Here is a 20,126-nt window from a genome sequence, read left to right as displayed (position 1 = left end):
AGCCAGTTTTTTTTAAATAAGAGTCCCTATTATATAGGGAGAAGCAATTATATACTCTTCTACTGGAAGCAATAATACATTTTACATTTCTAGCCTTATTTGTAATAACCTCAAAGTGGAAATAACCCAAATGTTCACTGACAGATGGACATGACAAAGTAAAGTAGATCCATACAATCAATAATAACAAAGAATTAACTACTAATACCTGAAACAATATTAATAGATCTCAGAATTATACTGAGTCAAAAAAATCCAGGCCTCTTCAAAATGCATAGTATAGGATCTCCCTTACATAAAATTCTAGAAAATGCAAGTTAAAGCTATAATTACATTAATCAGATCAGCGGTAGCCTAGGCAAGGGGATGGAGGAAAGGAAAGATTAAAAAGTGGCATAAGGGATTCATGTTCAGGGTCCATAGAAATGTTTTTTATCTTGATTACAATGAAGGTTTTACGATGTATACATATTTCAAAACTCATCAAGCTGTATTCTTTTAACATGTGAAATTTATTATATGACAATTATGCTGCAATAAATTATGCTGCAATTATGTTGCAATTATGCTGCAAAAAACTATCTGTTATAAAAAGCCAAAAAGCCATTCCCATAAAGAAGTCATTGAAGTTCCTGTCAAAATTAGAATTTCCAGTGGCTCCAGTTCAAAATGGCAATGGAAGAGGATCCTGAACTCACCTGTTCCCCACTACCAACAAATACACAGAATCTATAGCTACATACAGAACAACATCCTCTGGGGGGGGGGGGGGGACAGAATTGGCTGAGCAATTCCTATGTGTTGGATGAGGCAGAGAAAGCACACAACAAAACAGTAGGAAATGGTGGGACACAATCCATAAACCTCACCTCTGGTGCACTGAGCCATAATCCAGAGGGAACTCAAAACCCCAGGCTTTTCCCTAAGGAACAAAGAGTTTGAACCCCACCTTGGGTGCCGCAATTTTTAAGACCTGCACCCAAGAAATGAGCCTCCAAAACATCTATCTTTGAAAACCAACAGGGCTCACATCTACAAGAAGCAAACTGAGCAATGGCTCTTGTGGGGCTTGCAGAATTGGACTCACCCACCTCAGGGCACAGCATGAAAATAATAATAATCAGTGTCTGGACTTTGTGTGGGAACAACTGTTCCAGCTACTTGTCTTGGAACGTCAGCCTGAGGGACAAGCATCTGATTTGACACACATTTGGTGGGCCCGCTGGGGTGTCTTCTGGGGCAGAGACTGGTGGGTGCCATCTTTTCACTCTTTCTGTCTTATTCCAGCCAGTGGATACTATCTTTAAAAATACAACAACAACAAAAACAAAACAAAACAAAACTCTAGGCTTTTCCCCACTTTTATTTCTTTTTTCTCCTCTGGCAGGCACTATATCTCTACACTTTCCCCCCACTGCTGCCTCACTACAGTTTGCCAGTATCTCTCAGGAAAGAGCTTATAACACTCATCTGGAGCCCCAGTTTTTGTGAACACTACCTGGGAGACAGCCCCAGATTGCCTTGTACTTGTGGCCAGTGGGGTTTACACTTTTCATCCCACAGTATATTTGCATACTTAAAAGTTACTGCTTGAGAGTCTGGCTGCCAATTAATCTGAATTTATGTGCTGACTGAAATCTTCCCCTTTGGGGAATGAACATGGCACCCTCAACTACTGGGAGCTACAAAAAAATAAAATGAGCTGCTTGAATAACCACAAAGGTTTAAAAGACAACCAAGATCTAGAGCAAAGTTGAATGATGAGGTTCCATCTCCTACATGAGGCCACTCCTTCAAGACTGAGATAGTGACTGTTCATCTAATGCATAGAAACTAACACAGAGAGTCAAGCAAAATGAAAAAAATAGAGGAAGATGTTCCAAAAGAAAGGGCAAGATAAAACCTAAAAAAAAATACCTTACTGAAATGGAAATAAGTACAACTATGGCTATTGAGTATGTATAAATAAATCAATCAATAAATAAGATGAATCCCAGCTCTCAGAAGGAGATACACATATGTGAAATGAGGACCCTGATTCCCCTAACAAGGGAAATTTCATTTTATTAAACATGTTCCTCTTGATGATGTAGTAATGAGGGACTGTGAAAGCAATAGATAAATGAAACTCTTGGAAAATCTCTTATGATAAGAAAAGATGGGACTGGTTTAAAGCAGAAATGGAGGGACAGCTATAAAATGGGAAAATATAAGATGGCATTATTTTTGAACCGAAAAGAACAAGTAGCATACAGATATGCTTCTGGAAAGAAGAGAAACTTAACTTAGTCCAGGATTGACCTTTACTGGGACAGGACAGGAAAAGACATACCAAGTGGAGCAGAGATCTCAGTATGCCAATAAGGCCGGGAGAATAGAATGCCAAGTTTCAGGGGGTGGGAAGAGAGCAAACTGGAAATCATTAAGGGGATTTATAATGAGTCCTTGGTACAAATAAGAAGGCCTAGCAGACATCATCTGATACGAAGGTGAGAGCTAAACAAGGTTCTACAAAGGTGCATGGGGCTGGAAGATGGAGTTCTGGTGCAACCAGAATGAAGAGATCTTGCTGAAAACTTTAGGCATTCAGTTGAGATTCCATGCTTTAGGATTAAAAAGCATGCTCCAGAATAGTAAAAGAGATCATTCACACTGAGTAAGTATGGAACCTGGAGACAGAGCATAGTTTGACTAAGAAAGTGTTGAGAGATGAGATTTGTGGGGCTCACACCACAAAGGGCCTAATATTTCTTGTTAAGAACACTGTGAAAAGCAATAGAAAACAGAAACAAAAAAAGTTCATCTTCTATGTCATAAGTCATTAACTCCTTTGGCTCTGCCCCAGGGTTCTAATGTCTTCTGTCAGTATCCATGAAACTATGGCAACTAACTTGCTAACTTGCAAGAACAATAAAATCTCAGACACTTCAAAGTTTTTGACGTAGGAGAGGGTTTTCATTTTTAGTGAAATGGAAAGGAAACAGGGTCCCTGGGTGGTTCAGTTGGTTAAGCATCTGCCTTCAGTTCAGGCTATGATCCCAGGATCCTGGAATGGAGCTCCATGTTGGTCTCTGTGCTCAGCAGGGAGTCTGCTTCTCCCCTTGCTCCTGACCCTCTGCTTGTGCTCTCTCAAATAAATAAGTGAATTTTTTTTAAACGGAAAGAAAATAATATTTTGAGTCTGACCAATACAAGTTTGAATTTTGACCCATCTATTCACAATTACTTAACTTCTTAAGGGCTTTTCTTCTTCTATAAAAATGTAACAACACATAAATGTGAAATTTTGTGCTAGCATATGCTTATCAAACAGATCTTTCCTTTTCATATCCCACTTTTTCCTTATAGGTGTATAGTTCAATGGTTTTATTTTTAAAGTTCTATGATATACATCTTAACGTCACCAATAAATAGTGAAAATTGCATGGACAATGTTGAATCTCCCTCAGTATGTAGAGGATGAGGTTCTCAACAAATATCTGTTAAATCAGTGAAGGATCAGTTGATAAGGATAGTTTATTTTATTCATCCACTAATTCATTCAATACTTACTGAGACATTACTATGTTCAAGGCATTGTACTATTCAGCAAATAAGGCTCCTGTTCTCAGGAAGCTTACATATTCATAATCACAGATTTAGTAAATACAGGAAAGAATTTCAGATAGTGACGATTGCTATAAAACAAAACAGGGTCAAGTGAGAAAATAATGAGAAGGAGCCAGCAATGCAAAAATGTGAAAGAAGAGCTTTCCAAAAACAGGAAAGAGCAAGTGCAAAGACCCTGAGGTGAGAACAGATTTGGCTGTTAGAGGAAACTAAAGAATGTCAGTATGATTACTTTATAGTTACCAAGGGAAAGAATGGTAGGAGGCTCAGGTTGAAGAAGTGGACAAAGGTCAAGCAAGCCTTTGTGGTAAAGATTTTGAGTCCATGACTTATCACTAGAAGAGTAATATTTTACAGATTTTTCAAATTCACGAACAGTATTTAACTCCACAATTTCCATGTGGGTGGTGAAATTTGGGATGAGACTTTAAGTCTTACTGTGAATTTCTTAGTTTAATGGTCTTTTCATTGAAATTCTTCTGGAAATACACTGTATTGAATAGGAACCACAATTTAGTAAAGCCAAAACTTCTTTTTAAAATAACATTAGTGAGCATTTAAATTTCTACTTAGGGTAATAACAATAATTAATACTCATACAGTACCTACTACTACTGGCTCTGTTCTAACTACTTTACATATATTTAGTCATTTTATATTTAATTTTACAACATGCCTAATAAAAACAGTAGTAACAAATACTACTATTATCTACAATTAACAGATAAGGAAAGTATAGGAAATAGATAAGATACATGGAGATTCAGAAACTTGCTTCAAATCACATATCTAGTAAGTGCTGGGGAAATGCAATTCAAAACAAAATCCCCTGCCAACATAGAAAAACCTCTCCACAAAGGATGAAGGGAAAGAGAAAAAATATTATTCTAAATTATTACTGAAGAAGCATCAAACCAGAATGTTATGTGTGCCACAATAATTTCCCTAAGAGATTGCAAAGACAGGAAGAAATCCCACCTTTGTATCTAGCAAAGCAGATACAACCCATGATGAACTGGTCCTCAGGCTAGAGAACTTTTTTTTTTTTTAAGATTTTATTTATGTATTCATGAGAGACACAAAGAGAGAGAGAGAGAGAGAGAGAGGCGCAGAGACACAGAGAGAGAAGCAGGCTCCATGCAGGGAGCCCAATGAGGGACTCAATCCTGCAACTCCAGGATCATGCCCTGGGCAGAAGGCAAGTGCTCAACCGCTGAGCCACCCAGGCATTCCAAGATTAGAGAATTTGACGCACCACCATTTGTCACTTGACATTCATCCTAAACTCACCTAGTAATTCAAGTATCAGCTGTGCTAATTGGCTTTCTCCAAAGGAAGAATATACTTCTCACATCTTTATGACAGAAGATAGATGACTAGACACCTACCAAAATTAGGCTCCTCTTCTCCCACAGAAACTGGGAGATGAGGGTGCTATCCTCCCTGAAATTTACATTTCAAAGATGGTTCACAGGTCCTTGAGAAAGATATACCTGGGTCTTCAAGCGAGAAGTTTTACCTGGCATTTTAAAAGATTTGCACACATTTCAAACGGACAGAGAACTTAAAATTTTAAGTTTTCTAAACTAAATACTCTAAGAAAAGGCAGGAGCTTGAAGTCTCATCTCTTACTTTAAAGGATAATTAAGACTCTAATTTATCATTTGCATTTGCCCTTTTACAAATATTGTAATTGGGACCTGAACCTACACAATCTGGGACTAGGATCTGCACTTCTGTATTTTTATTTTGTAGGAACTCCGTTCCTATTTTTCCCACATATATAATCACAGTCCTAATCCTCACTTTTTTCTGCCTTTAGTTTCACAGATAATAGACATGAGGAACAACTAAAATAATATTGGACTCCATACTGTCAGTAGATTAATTCTCAAAGATTAAAAACACTGCAGCAAATGCAGTTCAAGTCTATCAATAACTTGGCAATCTGCCCATTTAATAATGCATTAACAACCTTGGCAGAACAGAAAAATAGGTCATTTTATGTATCTTCTAGATGACTGTTGCAAAAAATACCAATAGTTTTTTATCAAGTGCCAATAAGGTATAAATCATTCAAGTCATTTAAGGAAAGAATATTTGGTATGTTTGGAAAATGAAAATCACCAGCTAATACAATAGATATGGCAGGTTATATGGCAACTAGAAGAATATACAAGAGATGAAGGGGTGAGAACACATGAGATGATTTTTTAAATTTCATCTGTAAATTCTATAAATTTAAAATTTCATCTATAAAATTTCACCTATAAAATTTTTAAAATTTTATCTATATAAAAATCACTGTCTTTTTTAGAAATAAAGGCTTATTTCTAAAATACCCATTTTGTATTCATAGACTTTACAGGAATTTTTATGTGCAAGTATAAGGACATTACCAGAGGATGGGATAAGTGCTCCCCTGGCATAATTTAAGAAGTTCCTACTGACCACAGTAAGTTTAACACCATTCAAAATAAGAAGAAGGGATAGTGTATGACACGCACTAGTTCACATTTAATAGAAAATGAACCAAGGTGCAATTAAACAATGTACTCCAAACACAGATGATGTATTAAGTACCCACCTCATATTAACCTTCCACAGTAAATCTCTGTCTTTGCTTTTTCCCAATGAAAATTCATGAAAAGAATTGCTAAAGAATAAGCCAAATGGACATATATCCTTTTATAATCACAGGACACATTATTAGAATAAAATAAAGGTACAAGTACTAAGAAAATAAGTGTGTAAATCTAAACTAACATGCAAAGACAGGACTATTAAAGGCTCTGAAAAGAAGACATTTCATTTCATTGCATATGAAACACTGTGGTGGGGACTGAATTGTAAATTTGCTCATTTGAAAGCATAATCCAATCTCCTAAGAGCAAACAGTCTATTGTTTAGTTTGCAATTTTCATAATTGCTAAACATACTTGTAGTCTGGGCCATAAAATATCTATTATTATATTAACTTTTTATTGCATCAGCAATAAATTCCTAGATTTTTTAACTCGCTAGACAAGTTTATTACACCTGCTAAAAATTCAGTCAATAAAAATGTGAATAACTTGTCTCCCAAACCATAAACTATTGAAGCATTTCATTCATAACCACACAGTTAGTAAATGGTGAAGCCAGAATTCCAACCCACAAAGACTAGCTCCAGAGCTTATATTTTAACTTCAAGTTTGATTGTTAATAAAGCCTGTTGTCCTTTCTCATCATCTACAATAATGTCTTTCCATATCTAATCTCAAATAAAATTAACATGGACTCTTCTAGATGAGTTATGGTAAATCACGTGGGGCTATAATGAAATACAGGCATGGAAACTATTGAGATGCTTAAAATGTAGTAAGAAAAAAAGTAATAATAAAAAAAATTTAATTATACAATAGAAAAATATGTTTCAAAGGCCAGTGCATATATTAATTGCCAAATTAATTATCTATATAAGTGCTATTCAAATTTAGAAGCAGGAGAGAAAACTCCAGAATGTGTGCTCTCAGCTCTGATTTAGCCAAGCCAATTAGTCATCTTTGGAGAGCACTGTTACACTAATTTGTACAACAATTCCAAATTATATTGATATCAGTCTTTTCCAAATTGTAGGTCACAACTCATCAGTGAGTCATGAAATCAATAAAATGGCCAAACCCGACAAATCTATTTTTAAAAATAGATTGGAATGGAAAGTATCAGAAGTTGTCTTACTAAGTTTCTTGAATTTTAAACTATGCATGCATACATGGGTGTGTGTACAGAGTCTGCTGTAAAATCTATTTCTTAATATAGGCATAATCATGAAAATTTGAAGCCAATGTTATATGCCAAACCTGTACAGGTTGCAGGAGATTACAGGAGTTAAACATTTTTGTTCCTAATAAGAGCTTTCCAAAAGTGAGCAAATAACTTTATATGCTGTCAACTCCAGAGTGGTAACCATGTCTGACTCCACTGTCTGGATTTCCAGCACTAGCACAGTGCCTGGCAAACAGCCAGTCTTTGACTAATGATGGAGAGCTACACGGTTAAATGGAAATAGCCAGTGACATTTTAGGATATTAGAAGTTCCCTCAATTTTAAAGAATGATAGGATTTGGATAACTTAAAGAATAGAGTAGTGGTCCTTGTTACTTTTCATTCTTTCATTTCCTGACCATATACTAGGGCTGGGAAGGAAATAAAAACTAAACGCTTTCTACTCAGAGCAGAGAGATAATAACTGAGCGACACTGCCAAGCCAGGATAGTTCCTGCCCACTCACTGATCCCACACCCAGCCCTGTGAATAATGGGAAAGTTATAGGTCCTGGAGCCCCAAGCTAGAAAATTACACTAAGGATACTAAGAAGAGCTACTGTTAACCCTTTTCCCAGAAAAGATAAATTTAGAGGGTTGTGATTCATGGTTCCTATTTTAAACAGAAGCACAGAGAAAAAAGGTTAAATATTACATATAAAGCAGAGGGTCGGAGAACCAGGAATTAAAGACAGGCTAATTCCCTTAGCATCCAAATGCAGCCTGCCTCTAAGGACCAGGCTCCAGAACTTCTCAACAATTCTTCCCCCAGTATCAGTGAGTCACTGCCCTTCCTAGGCAATGTGTGTGTGCATCCTGGCACTGAAGCAGGAGGAAGTTTAGCCATAATCCAGTACAAGGGAAGGTGGTTCATCTGTAGCTCAGAGCATCAATGGCTAATCAGGAGCATCATACGCTCTTAAATAAAGGGATAAATACTGTACTCATAGAACTCTTTTAGTAAAAATCCACATCATGGTATTTAAATGGGCAGAACTCTAGTTTGAGTTGCCTTACATCTAAAATATCTCTCAAAAAAGAAGGATGAGGGACACCTGTGCGGCTCAGTGGTTGGGCATCTGCCTTCGGCCCAGGGTGTGATCCTGGGGTCCCAGTATCGAGTCCCGCATCGGGCTCTTTGCATGAAGCCTGCTTCTCCTTCTGCCTGTGTCTCTGCCTCTCTGTGTGTCTCTCATGAATAAATAAAATCTTTAAAAAAAAAAAGAGAAGAAGTATGAAAGAGAGGAGGAAGGAAAGAATAGAAAGAAGAAATGAAGAGATAGAGAAGGAAAATAAATAAAGGTTTATTTTGAATAATAATAAATCAGAGCAAAGTGTCAGGAAACTATCCTGGAGTGCACCCAGCAATAGGACATGACACCACATCTGGGCTGGTCTAGGGCCCATCTGCCAGTAGACCATTCCCAGCACAACCATACTGGTCTATATATTAGGCTGTGGGCCATACTGACTCCTATGATTTGATAGTGAAAGAGGGTGAAAGACTGTTTCAAAGGAATTTATTTATGTATTTATTTTACTAAAGAAATCACTTTATTACAATCATAGTTAGTGGGGTACAGGCTTGTGTGTTTCCTCCTTCTCTTTTTAGCCTGATTTCTGAAGTTATGTTAGTCAGGGTCCAGTAAGGAAAATACACACCACTCTGAGTATTTGAAGCAAAGGGAGTATAATGTGGGGCGCAGGCTGCACAGATGGTGGAAGAGCTAAGAAGCCAGAGGACCACAAGGCCATCCCAAGTTTGGAAAAGCAGGCAGTTACTGTCACCCTCAGGAGGGATGGGCAAAAGGACGAGGAGACTGGGCCCAACCGTCCCCAGTGAAGCAGGTACCATCCTGGAAGGAGTTGGGAGTGGGGGGCCTGGAGGCATAGAAGATATAGTACCCTGGCCAGAGCCTCCAAAAGAGGCATGGAGGTATCAGGAGAAATACTCTGGCTTCTCTCTTCCAAGCCACCTCCCATTGCTATACCCAGTTGGATGCCAGCTGTCAAACAGCCAGCAGGAGTCTGAGATGAGTAGTGAGAAGGACAAGGCTTGAACCTCAAAATCCTTCTCAGGGGCACAAAAAGCTAGTTGGTGTTTATTCCCTATCCCCCATTATTAGTCAAATTCAACATGACCTGTGAAAAAAACAAATTAAGAAGAGGGAAAAAAAAATACTACACGCACAGGAATATTTGGAATTCACTAATCATGTCAAACACCTAGGGAATGTTATATTTATTCATTTATTCATACATTTCAGTATTTAATGAGTTTCTGTTACAGGCCAGGCACTATCCAATGTGCTTGGATTACAACAGTGTGTCCAGATTCATACCCTCATGGAGGAAATTAAAAAGACAGACACTCAAATGAACTCCCTATTACAACATCCCCACTAGGAACAGTGCTACAAAGCAGAGTCTGTAAAGGAAAGAACTATACCTGGGGATTTGATTGAGTCAGGAAGACAGAGAACCGCTTCCCTGAGGAGGAGCTGACCCTAGCAAATGAGCAGACATGAACTAAATGTTCCAGGAAGAAGAAACAGCATAACGGGGAGGGAGGAAGGTTGGGATCAATAAAAGGCTCTAAATGAAGATAAGTGTGACTGAGTTGGAGGGAGTGAGAAAAAGCAAGATGAGGTGCTGAAGTAGGGGCCAAGACCATGAAGAACTTTTCGGCCGTGTTTTTACGTGCTGACTTTACATCAGCACAATCTTCACTTTATTTTTAACTTCAGGAACATTGTTATGTTCTGATGTATTTTGTGTTCTGTTCATGTTCTATTCAAGATAGGAGATTTTTACTTTTGGGTAGTGAAAAAAATTTTCTTAAGGATATCTTGAGTTTAAAAAGAATCAACTTAGGGAAAATGATTGAACACATTTTGTACAGGTGGTGGGTAGGTATGGGGGGAACTATGAACTACGGAAGTTTAAGAAACCCTGGCGTAAGAAAAACATTCATGAGTCATTTTAATACTGGCAACCACACTCTGGTTGCTGGGAAATTTCCCTTGTTACATTAACTGTCCTCAAATTGTCCTCAAAACAGATATTGATAACAGCTTCTGGTTCAATTCATGGTATACACCTTGAGAATGTTGCTTAATGATTAGTAAAATACAGTCTGAGATGTGCAACATTAACAAGATCTGCCTCATTTTGCTATTTATTTATTTGAGAAAGAGAAAGAGGGAGATGGAGAGAGAGAGAAAACGAGAAATTTAAACAGGGTCCACGCTCAGTGTGAAGCCAGATGTGTGTGGGGCTCGATCTCACAACCCTGAGATCATGACTTAAGCCAAAACCAAGAGGCAGATGCCTAACTGACTGAGCCACTCAGGTGCCCTGTGTCTCATTTTACTTTAAAAAAATAATTTTAATGTTAAAAAAAAAAAACACTAGCTGCTGTTTCTTTCTTGTAACTGCCAGATATGATTCATGATCCAGAACTGGGATGAAGAAGGGGGAAGAAAAGTATAAAAATATTATAATCCTTTGATAATGAATTGTGGCTATATTGGTATTTTTACTTTTCTACAAACTTGTATTTATAGCTTATACATATACACAATTTATATCACTGCTTATCCAACTTTATGTGTTTTTAACATTTCAGATTATAATAAACACTGTCCTTTGCCATTAAAGATGCTTCTGAATAGCAATGAGTACATCTTGTATCCCGATCTTGGTTTCTAATATCATTCTCCAATAAAAGGAACTACAGATTCTTCAGGAAATGGTTAATTCTAGGACTAGGGCAGGAAACAGAACAGATGAGCCTTGAGTGTCTTATAGTAAGAAAGAAAGGAAATACTGAAGAAAATAAATACACATACAAAGATGGAAGTAAGCCAAAGGGACACAAGGTCCAACTGAAAGAGCTCTCAACAGCCAAAGCTAGAACAATCTGAGCAAAAAAAAAGTAAATGAATTAGTGCTGGTTATAACTCAGACTATAAAATGAATATCCATGAGTCCATACTGTTATAAATCAATGATTTAATAAATAAATAATGAGGAGACTAAAAAAATCTCTTCTGCTGAATTTCAACAATTTATATCAATACTTCAGCCTCCCAGAAATGGAACATAACTTCCCACTCCCTAAGTGTAAGCTGTGTATAGTGACTTCCTTCCAAGGAATACAGTATGGGAAGTGTGTAGGGAGGAATAACTTAACAGAAGTTAAGCACTACCTCAGGCAAACAATCAAGGTTCACAATGACCATAATAAGTCAAGTGGATAGTACACATCCTGGATAAGATTTGATGAGAATGGCACTCTACTTCTGTGGTCTTTCTTCCCAAACTCCATAACCCCAGTCTAATAATGAGAAAAACATCAGACAAATCCCAATTGAGAAATATTCTACAAAGTATCTGACCATACTCAAGCCTATCAAGGTCATCAAAAATAAGGAATATCTGAAAAACTGTCATAGCCAATAGGAGTTTAAGGAAACATGACAAAATATAATTGGTATATTGGATGGGATCCTGGAACAGACAAATGACATTAGGTAAAACCTAAGGTGATCTGAATGAAGTATGGACTTTAAGTTAAAAATAATGTCAATTCATTAACTGCAACAAATGTACCATTAGTAATGATGAATGTTAATAATAGGGGAAACTGAGTACTGAATATATGGGAATTTGCTGTACCATAGTTGTAATTTTTCAGTAATTACAAAATTGTTCTAAAAATAAAGTTTATTTAAGATGTGTATCAACACCTGCACCCCGATGTTTCTAGCAGCAATGGCCACGATAGCCAAACTGTGGAAGGAGCCTCGGTGTCCAACGAAAGATGAATGGATAAAGAAGATGTGGTTTATGTATACAATGGAATATTACTCAGCTATTAGAAATGACAAATACCCACCATTTGCTTCAACGTGGATGGAACTGGAGGGTATTATGCTGAGTGAAGTAAGTCAGTCGGAGAAGGACAAACATTATATGTTCTCATTCATTTGGGGAATATAAATAATAGTGAAAGGGAATATAAGGGAAGGGAGAAGAAATGTGTGGGAAATATCAGAAAGGGAGACAGAACGTAAAGACTGCTAACTCTGGGAAACGAACTAGGGGTGGTAGAAGGGGAGGAGGGCGGGGGGTGGGAGTGAATGGGTGACGGGCACTGGGTGTTATTCTGTATGTTAGTAAATTGAACACCAATAAAAAAAAATAAAAATAAATAAAAAAAAAGATGTGTATCAATAAATATTTCTGAAAATATTTTAAAATATCACATAAAAAGCTGGAGAGTTTATTAAATTCTTTAAGCATTTCCCTATTATTGAATATTTGGGACATTTCCAATTTAAAAGTAACAGAGTGATGTTAAAAGTAACAGAGTGATGAACAAATACCTACATGGATATTTGGCTCAAACCTTTGTTTATGTCCTAGCAACAGATTCCTAGAAGTTCATTCAATGTTTTTAAAAAGTCAAAACGGCACATTTATGTAAATGTGATAATAACCAAAAGTACTCAAAGTCCTATTAGATTGTGCAACTTTTCTGATGTAAGTTCCATTCCTCTTAACAGTAAAAATAAACAAATAAATAATCCTGAATTTGCATTCAACTCCCAGCCTTATCCACTGATTCTTGCATTCATTCAATTAACACTTGTGTAGCTGCTCTCCTCCAGGCAAATACACTATTAGGAAAGACGTTTAACCCCCTTAAGACCTTATATCCTGACAAATAATAAAAGAATGCCTAATTTACAGAATTCTTCATTTGACAGCTGAAGATCATTTCCTGATCTTTGCAGTGAGATAGTATATGAATAGTAAGTGGTAGGCGCTTTTAAACTAATTTTTCACAACATTTGAATCTCCAGGCCATAATGTGATTCTGTAGCTAAAAAAGATTCCTCCCACATTAGCATTTGGGGATATTTTTATAAATACTTATTTAAAAACTTAAATTTTTTACTCTATAATAAATGATTTCTTATAGTATTTTTCTATCTCCTTTTAACTTCACTGCCCTCTGGTGCCACCTAATGCCCATGCCCTCTGGCGCTTCTTTGTTTCTTCACCTCCAGTAAATGTTATTTTAAGTTTGGGTGTAACCACATCAGCAAAACTTCCCCTGATTGTCTTCAAAATGCCCATGTATCACCAAACTCTTCAAAACCATTGCCACTGTTTCCATGACATCTAACTGTTTCCTCCTAAAACTTAAGAGATCTCTTCAAGAAATTCAACAATGGTGTCTGTTAGAATGAATTTCTTAGAAATGTTCTCGGTGATGAAGAGCTGCACACAAATGGTTTTTGGAAGTAAACATGGTGTCCCCAAACTGCACTTGTAAAGACTTGAGAGGGGCAGGGTTGGGAAGGAGAAGGAGACCTACAAAGTGGTTTCAATGGAGTTGAAACAGATCCCACAGGGAGCCTGGAGCCTGGACTGCAGAGATGCCCCAATGAAGGCAAGATGTGGGCCTTTATAACTTCTCATCAAGCAGGCATTGGCTCTGAGCAGCCCCTTGGTGGGCACCAACCTTGGGAGAGGTGGTTTCCCATAGCCAAGGGCAATGCCCGGGGAGGGGCTCAGCTGTGAGGCCATCATAGCCTAGAGCCCCAGGGTTGGGAGGAAGGGCACATCACTACAGGAAGGGGTCTGTCGGGAGCACCAAAGTTTCCACGATGCCTCTGTTCTCACTTAGGCTTCACCTGCTCATTTACTCTTGCCAGTAGGTCTTAAGAGGACCAACCTCTTGAAAAAGAAATCAATAGACCACCACAGGCATTTTTTAAATCAAGGAGACATCTGAGAGCTTGTAGTTCATTTCTGTTGTGAGATGGCGAAGGAAAATGGGCACTCCTACATACTGCTCTCCTCCCAGCACAGTGTCTGGGTAGGAACTCTGAAAATACCTTCAGAGGATACCAAAAGCACCACTATTCTTAGGCATTACACCCACTTTTAGGAAGAGAAAGGAAATGACACACAAAAATAAAAATATAAATAATATGAAAGGACCAACAATGAGATGAAGGTGCCTAAATCGGTTCTCAGCAAAAGACCCAAGGGAGGACTATGTGGAGCACTATGAGCAAAGAAAGTATTAGGAATCACATTCTAAATCTGTATTTGAGAAATTGATTATTTCTGCCTACTAAACCTTGAAAAATATATCCCTGTAATAGTTGTAGCAATGTGGGATATTCTCAGGAGAGTAAGAGGTAGCCTGACTCAAAAAACTTATGGTTTTGTAAACAAAAGTTTGCATTTAACTTTCTTTCTTTGTTTTTTATGATTTTATTTATTTGAGAGAGTTGGTCAAAAAGAAAGAAGGAGCAGAGGGAGAGGGAGAAGCAGACTTCCCTGCTTAGCAAGGAGCCCAATGTGGGACTTGATCCCGGGACTTTGGGATCACAACCCAAGCCAAGGCAGAGGCTTAATGGACTGAGCCACCCAGGCACCCTGCATTTAACTCTTATGTTGGGTTCATCTGTTTTTTTCAGACTTTATGTAATTGTTCTGAGTCTGACAATTTAAAACATGTTAACTAAATCCTTTCTTTAAAAACAGGCCTTAGGGGATCCCTGGGTGGCTCAGCGGTTTTGCACATGCCTTTGGCCCAGGGCGCGATCCTGGAGTCCCAGGATCGAGTCCTGTGTCGGGCCTCCCAGCATGGAGCCTGCTTCTCCCTCTGCCTGTGTCTCTGCCTCTCTCTCTATGTCTATCATAAATAAATAAAAATAAATCTTTAAAAAAATAATAAAATAAAATAAATAAAATAAAATATCATAAATCTATCATAAATAAATAAAAATAAATATTTAAAAAAATAATAAAATAATAAAATAAAATAAATAATAAAATAAAATAAAATAAAATAAAATAAAATAAAATAAAATAAAATAAAATAAAATAAAATAAAATAAAATAAACAGGGCTTTGGTGGCTCAGCGGTTTAGTGCCACCTTCATCCCAGGGCCTGATCCTGGAGACCCGGGATCGAGTCCCACTTCAGGCTCCCTGCATGGAGCCTGCTTCTACCTCTGCCTGTGTCTTTGCCTCTTTCTCTCTCTGTGTGTCTCTTGTGAATAAATAAATAAAATCTTTAAAAAAAAAAAAAACAGGGCTTTGGACTTATGAAATATTTTATTTGAAAAAGTTCACTGTGGCACAAATACTAAGAAATTGATAAAGATGTGTTAAATGATTTTTTAAAAACTTACATCTAAAGAGCTCCTTGAGATATTCTTTTAATAAACGACCAAAGCTATTCAATAAATATCAGAAAACTGAAAGATAAAGTTCATTTATGTCATACCATAACATCTACCCCTAATCATTCCTGGTAATTCAAAAATTAAGTTTTTTTTCAATTAGTAGTAAAATTATTTACTAATTATGAAATTTGATTTCACACTGGTAGGGTATCTACTATGTACAAGGCATATATTACGCAGAGGAAGTCACTAAAAGTGACCCTTTCGGAGACACTCCACTTGGGCTGTGGTGAAGAAAAGCGTTCAAGTGTAGGAAGGCTAATCATTACAAAAATATTATCTGTAAAGTGCAGGCAGCCCCTGGTTTCCTGAATTGGTGAGCTTCCAGAAAGCTGTTTACAGACTTCATTTGCCCAGGGAAGCAATGTCACAAACGGGGCTGGTTTCCAGATGAGACCTCCTGACACAGTACTAGCAGCTCCAGCCCAAGGTCTGGGGGCAAGAAGTTATGAGCAACAGGAAGGAGAGCATGGTACTGTCTCCCTCCTTTGCCAGATCCAGAGTCCTGCTGCAGCCAAGTTTTGGACCAAAGAGAGCCTTCAGAGAGCATTCTCCCTTCCCCACACACCCCTTCTCAAAGCTCTACCATATTCCAGCCTCCTAGCATGCCCGCCAACTACTAAGTCCTGCAGCGCCCCCTCAGGCCCAGGTCACTGCCACAAATTCTACAGCTCATTCATTCCCATCCAGTCAACTTGACCCATCCCTTCAAAATTTAGTTTTTTTTATCTAGGAATTAGGAGGAAAGAATCTAACTGAATGAATTCATGCTCAAGTATGAATGATGAGTCCTTAAAGCTCTAAAAGACAAGAGTGTAACTTTTAGAGAAAACACTTGTTAAGCCAAGGGTTGAGAATAACAGCCCATTAACAGTGATGTTGCGGGGCGGGGGGGGGGGGCATCATAGGAGAATAATGAATATGTATTGAGCATTGAACACATGCCAGAAACTCATGCTGCTTCACTAGACCCTCTTAAGAACACGTTCGGGTAAGTGTGCTATTCCTCTAGTTTTACAAAAGACAACCGTGGGGTTTGGAGAGACTAGCATCTTAGTGAGCGCTAGAAGACGGTCGGCCTCATCCTGTCTCCACCATGCCAAAGTCAACCAGTCGTCATCTGGGGGTGGGCAGTTCGCCTAGGCCAGTCTTCCTTTGCACTTCCTTCTCTTCCTTTTACTGAAACCAGGGATCCTCTAAAGGCAAATTTTTTTCCATAGTGTGACAGTAGGGACAACAGAGAAACTGAGGCAGCAATGGATGGATACTACTATAGCATATTTATATAAATGCAACTGCTACTGAGTGGGGTGTGAATCAGGACCTGCTGTTACACTAGACTCTCTAAAAGGAGAAGACAGCATCTTAACTTCTTCAGTGTATTTATCCCCCATGCATCAGCATCTATCTATGTAAAGTATGGTTTATAGGTTCTTTTCCAACATTTTAGGCCTCAATTAATGAGAGAGTCTTTAAGTTAATGCAAGTGTTATCATCTGTACCAAAACTGACTTTAAACCCATTCATCTCATTACTACAGCTTTCCAACAGTATAGCAAGGCATTAAAAAAGGAATCTGATGGGGGATCCCTGGGTGGCTCAGTGGTTTAGAGCCTGCCTTCAACCCGGGGTGTGATCCTGGAGCCCCAGGATCGAGTCCCACATTGGGTTCCCTGCATGGAGCCTGCTTCTCCCTCTGCCTGTGTCTCTGCCTCTTTCTCTCTCTTTGCGTCTTTCATGAATAAATAAATTAAAAAAAAATCTGATGTACTTTTTAATGTAAAATGAGCACAGTGTATAGAATAAAAAACACAGGAGAAAGTCTCCCGCTGCAGGGCTGGTGTGAGCCCTGTGCCCCAGGCCAGTAGTTAGGTCCAGCAGCTCACAGATCAATGTTCCACACGCCTGATCATTCATCTTCCCAACTGCTGATTATTGACAGAACCCCAAGTGTACATGGGAAATTTTTGCCTGTCCATAGCAATATCTTTTTTAATAAAAACAATCCCGCAGCATTTATTGTCATCTGGTAATAACATAAAGGTAATCAAAACAATACGAACAAATGTTTTAGAAGTACACTCCCAAACAAAGGACATCTAAAAAAACAAACTACATGGCTTTCTCAAGAATTTCTCACTTCATGGATCACTTCTGGTTGGAGACACTTTGGAGCAGGACAATATTCTCTCTTTTCAGCATGACCTGACCCAGGTGCTTTCTTGACTTTGTCTTAGAATGACTCTCTTCCGTGTTGTTTAATATAAGGTTCACATACTCTTATCAAAACCAATGACACGGCCCTCCAACTGCATGTTCACTTGCTCATAAAGCCACACCTGAATCCGAGATCTATTTTGCAAGTATCTGAAGATGAGGCTGATGGGCTGTGCCATCACCTTCTGCAGTTTCTGCCTCTGGCCACCGCATGCCATGGTGGAAGCTGACAAAGGCCACATGCCACCTCAGAAAGTGCCCAGAGCAATCTGATCAGCATTTAAGGACCTGCCTCTCTCCCACCCTCAGTCTCCATGGTGCAGGTTGGATTCCCCTCACTCCAGGGCTTTGTGCTACACACATGACCTGGCTAAGCACCTCATCTCCTGGCCACAGTGTGTAGAGCAAGAGCCCAATCATTCCAGTGAGACTCACTCCAAAGAACTGTGTATAAAGGGCTGCTGGAGGCCAATAGGTAGAAAGAAACTACCTGAGAGGGAAAAAGCCCAGAGCCAAGCAATTCTGAGGAAAGATAAGAAGGAGGAGAGGGGCAGAGACCAAGAGACCTGATGGCATCATTTGAAGCTCTGCATCCAGCCCGCAGCCAGTATACTCTCTGTTGAAGCCACAGCCAGAAAGAGTTGAGCTCCCGTTGCTTACAAGGGAAGAGTCCTGAATGAGACATCTCTGTGCCTGAGCTCTACTCATCTCATTAGACATCTGCATTCCTGCCCACTTCTCCCCAAATGTTCCCATTATTATGATGGGAACTGTGTGTTCCTGAGCCTGGCGCCCCTGGAAGAACCACAGGCCCATCCTCAGGAGCAGGTGCATCTCCTGGCTCCTGGCACATCAAGCACGCATCTCCCCACCCCGACCCCAGGCCCCCGCACCCTCCTTCTCATAGGCTGCTGCCCTAAGCAGAGAGTCAGGCTTCCAGGCTCAGAGCTCCAGGTTAGGTCTATGGCTGGTTTCTTCTAAAGGGAGTTAAGAGTGCTTCTGCCTTTAACTTAAAGCTCTTTCTTCAAAATGACTCCAGAGTGTGGGCTTTTACATTTTCTAGCAAATCTATTTGTCAAATATGGCCATGGGATCACTGAGAGAAAATGAGTAGAGAGAGCTGAGGACAAAAGTCCATTCACACTAGTGCTGCTCCAAACTAGGCCAACAGCAGTTACCATTAGGTAACTGAGCCTCCGTATCTCCTATGAAAAGGAATCCCCATGGTTTTATTTACTTAAAAGTGGGGTGTCTACACTACTTGATAGTGACATTTATCTTTTGTGTATATTTAATATTTCCCCTACTAAGAGGACAAATCTCTGGAGGGCAGGAGCCTTAGATCCACAGAAGCTAGAACAGAGACATGTGAGTAAAGTCCAAGGGCAGCAAACGTTGACCCCTGAGAGGGATATCTAAGAGGATTCCAAATCACATCCTCTAGGAAAGAAATCTCGCTTCTCGGTGGTTTGGTCCCAAAGAAGTCTCTCTACGAGGGAGCAGAAATAAACTTCCAGGAAACAGAATCCCATATTAACAATAAACTCCAGTTGTGACCAAATTAGGGTTTCAATTATATATTGGTCTCAGTAAATGCTGCAGGCCATAGCTGGCTTTTTTATTTCTGGGCACATCTGCTCTTCTTTCTAGGAACCCAGTCTATAGTTCTTTCCTTCTAAGAATGAATCCATGTCCCCTGCAAGTTTCTGGGATAAATAAACATAAGCAGTCATGGTTGAAAATTCAAAGACTCAAGTTTTGGGATGCCTGGGTGGCTTAGCAGTTGGGCGTCTGCCTTTAGCTCAGGGCATGATCCTGGAGTCCTGGGATCGAGTCCTACATCGGGCTCCCTGCATGGAGCCTGCTTCTTCCTCTGCCTATATCTCTGCCTCATGCTCTCTCTCTGTGTCTCTCATGAAGAAATAAATGAAACCTTTAATAAAAAAAACAAAGACCCAAGTTTTGATTTTTTTTTTTTTTGTAGTGCTAATGGAGCCATTTTACTTCATAAGAGCTATCACTGAGGCTTCCTTCCAACCCAAGGGTACTAACTGAGGGTTTTGGAATCCATGGGTTGGAAGTCATCGAATTCTTTGCTTGAAGGTGAATGAACAATACTGGATTTATGTACATTTGCATTTCTCTATGAAGAGAATGTCACAACTTTCATTGGTTTCTGTAAAGGGTCTACAATCCTTAGAATAAAAATTACTGTTAA

General features: G+C 38.9%; 1 protein-coding gene and 1 pseudogene across 16 annotated transcripts in view; both read right to left on the bottom strand.

The window, feature by feature from the left end:
* Positions 1–20,126, bottom strand: part of MCTP1 (multiple C2 and transmembrane domain containing 1) — a 536,343-nt gene that overhangs the window by 499,056 nt on the left and 17,161 nt on the right. The gene's annotated exons all lie outside the window — the stretch shown is intronic.
* LOC144291448 (small nuclear ribonucleoprotein E pseudogene) lies at positions 17,840–18,126 on the bottom strand (annotated as a pseudogene).

The sequence above is a fragment of the Canis aureus genome, chromosome 2 (genome assembly GCF_053574225.1).
Source record: "Canis aureus isolate CA01 chromosome 2, VMU_Caureus_v.1.0, whole genome shotgun sequence".
In the NCBI taxonomy this organism is placed as follows: domain Eukaryota; kingdom Metazoa; phylum Chordata; class Mammalia; order Carnivora; family Canidae; genus Canis; species Canis aureus.
This window is presented reverse-complemented; position numbering and strand designations above follow the sequence as displayed.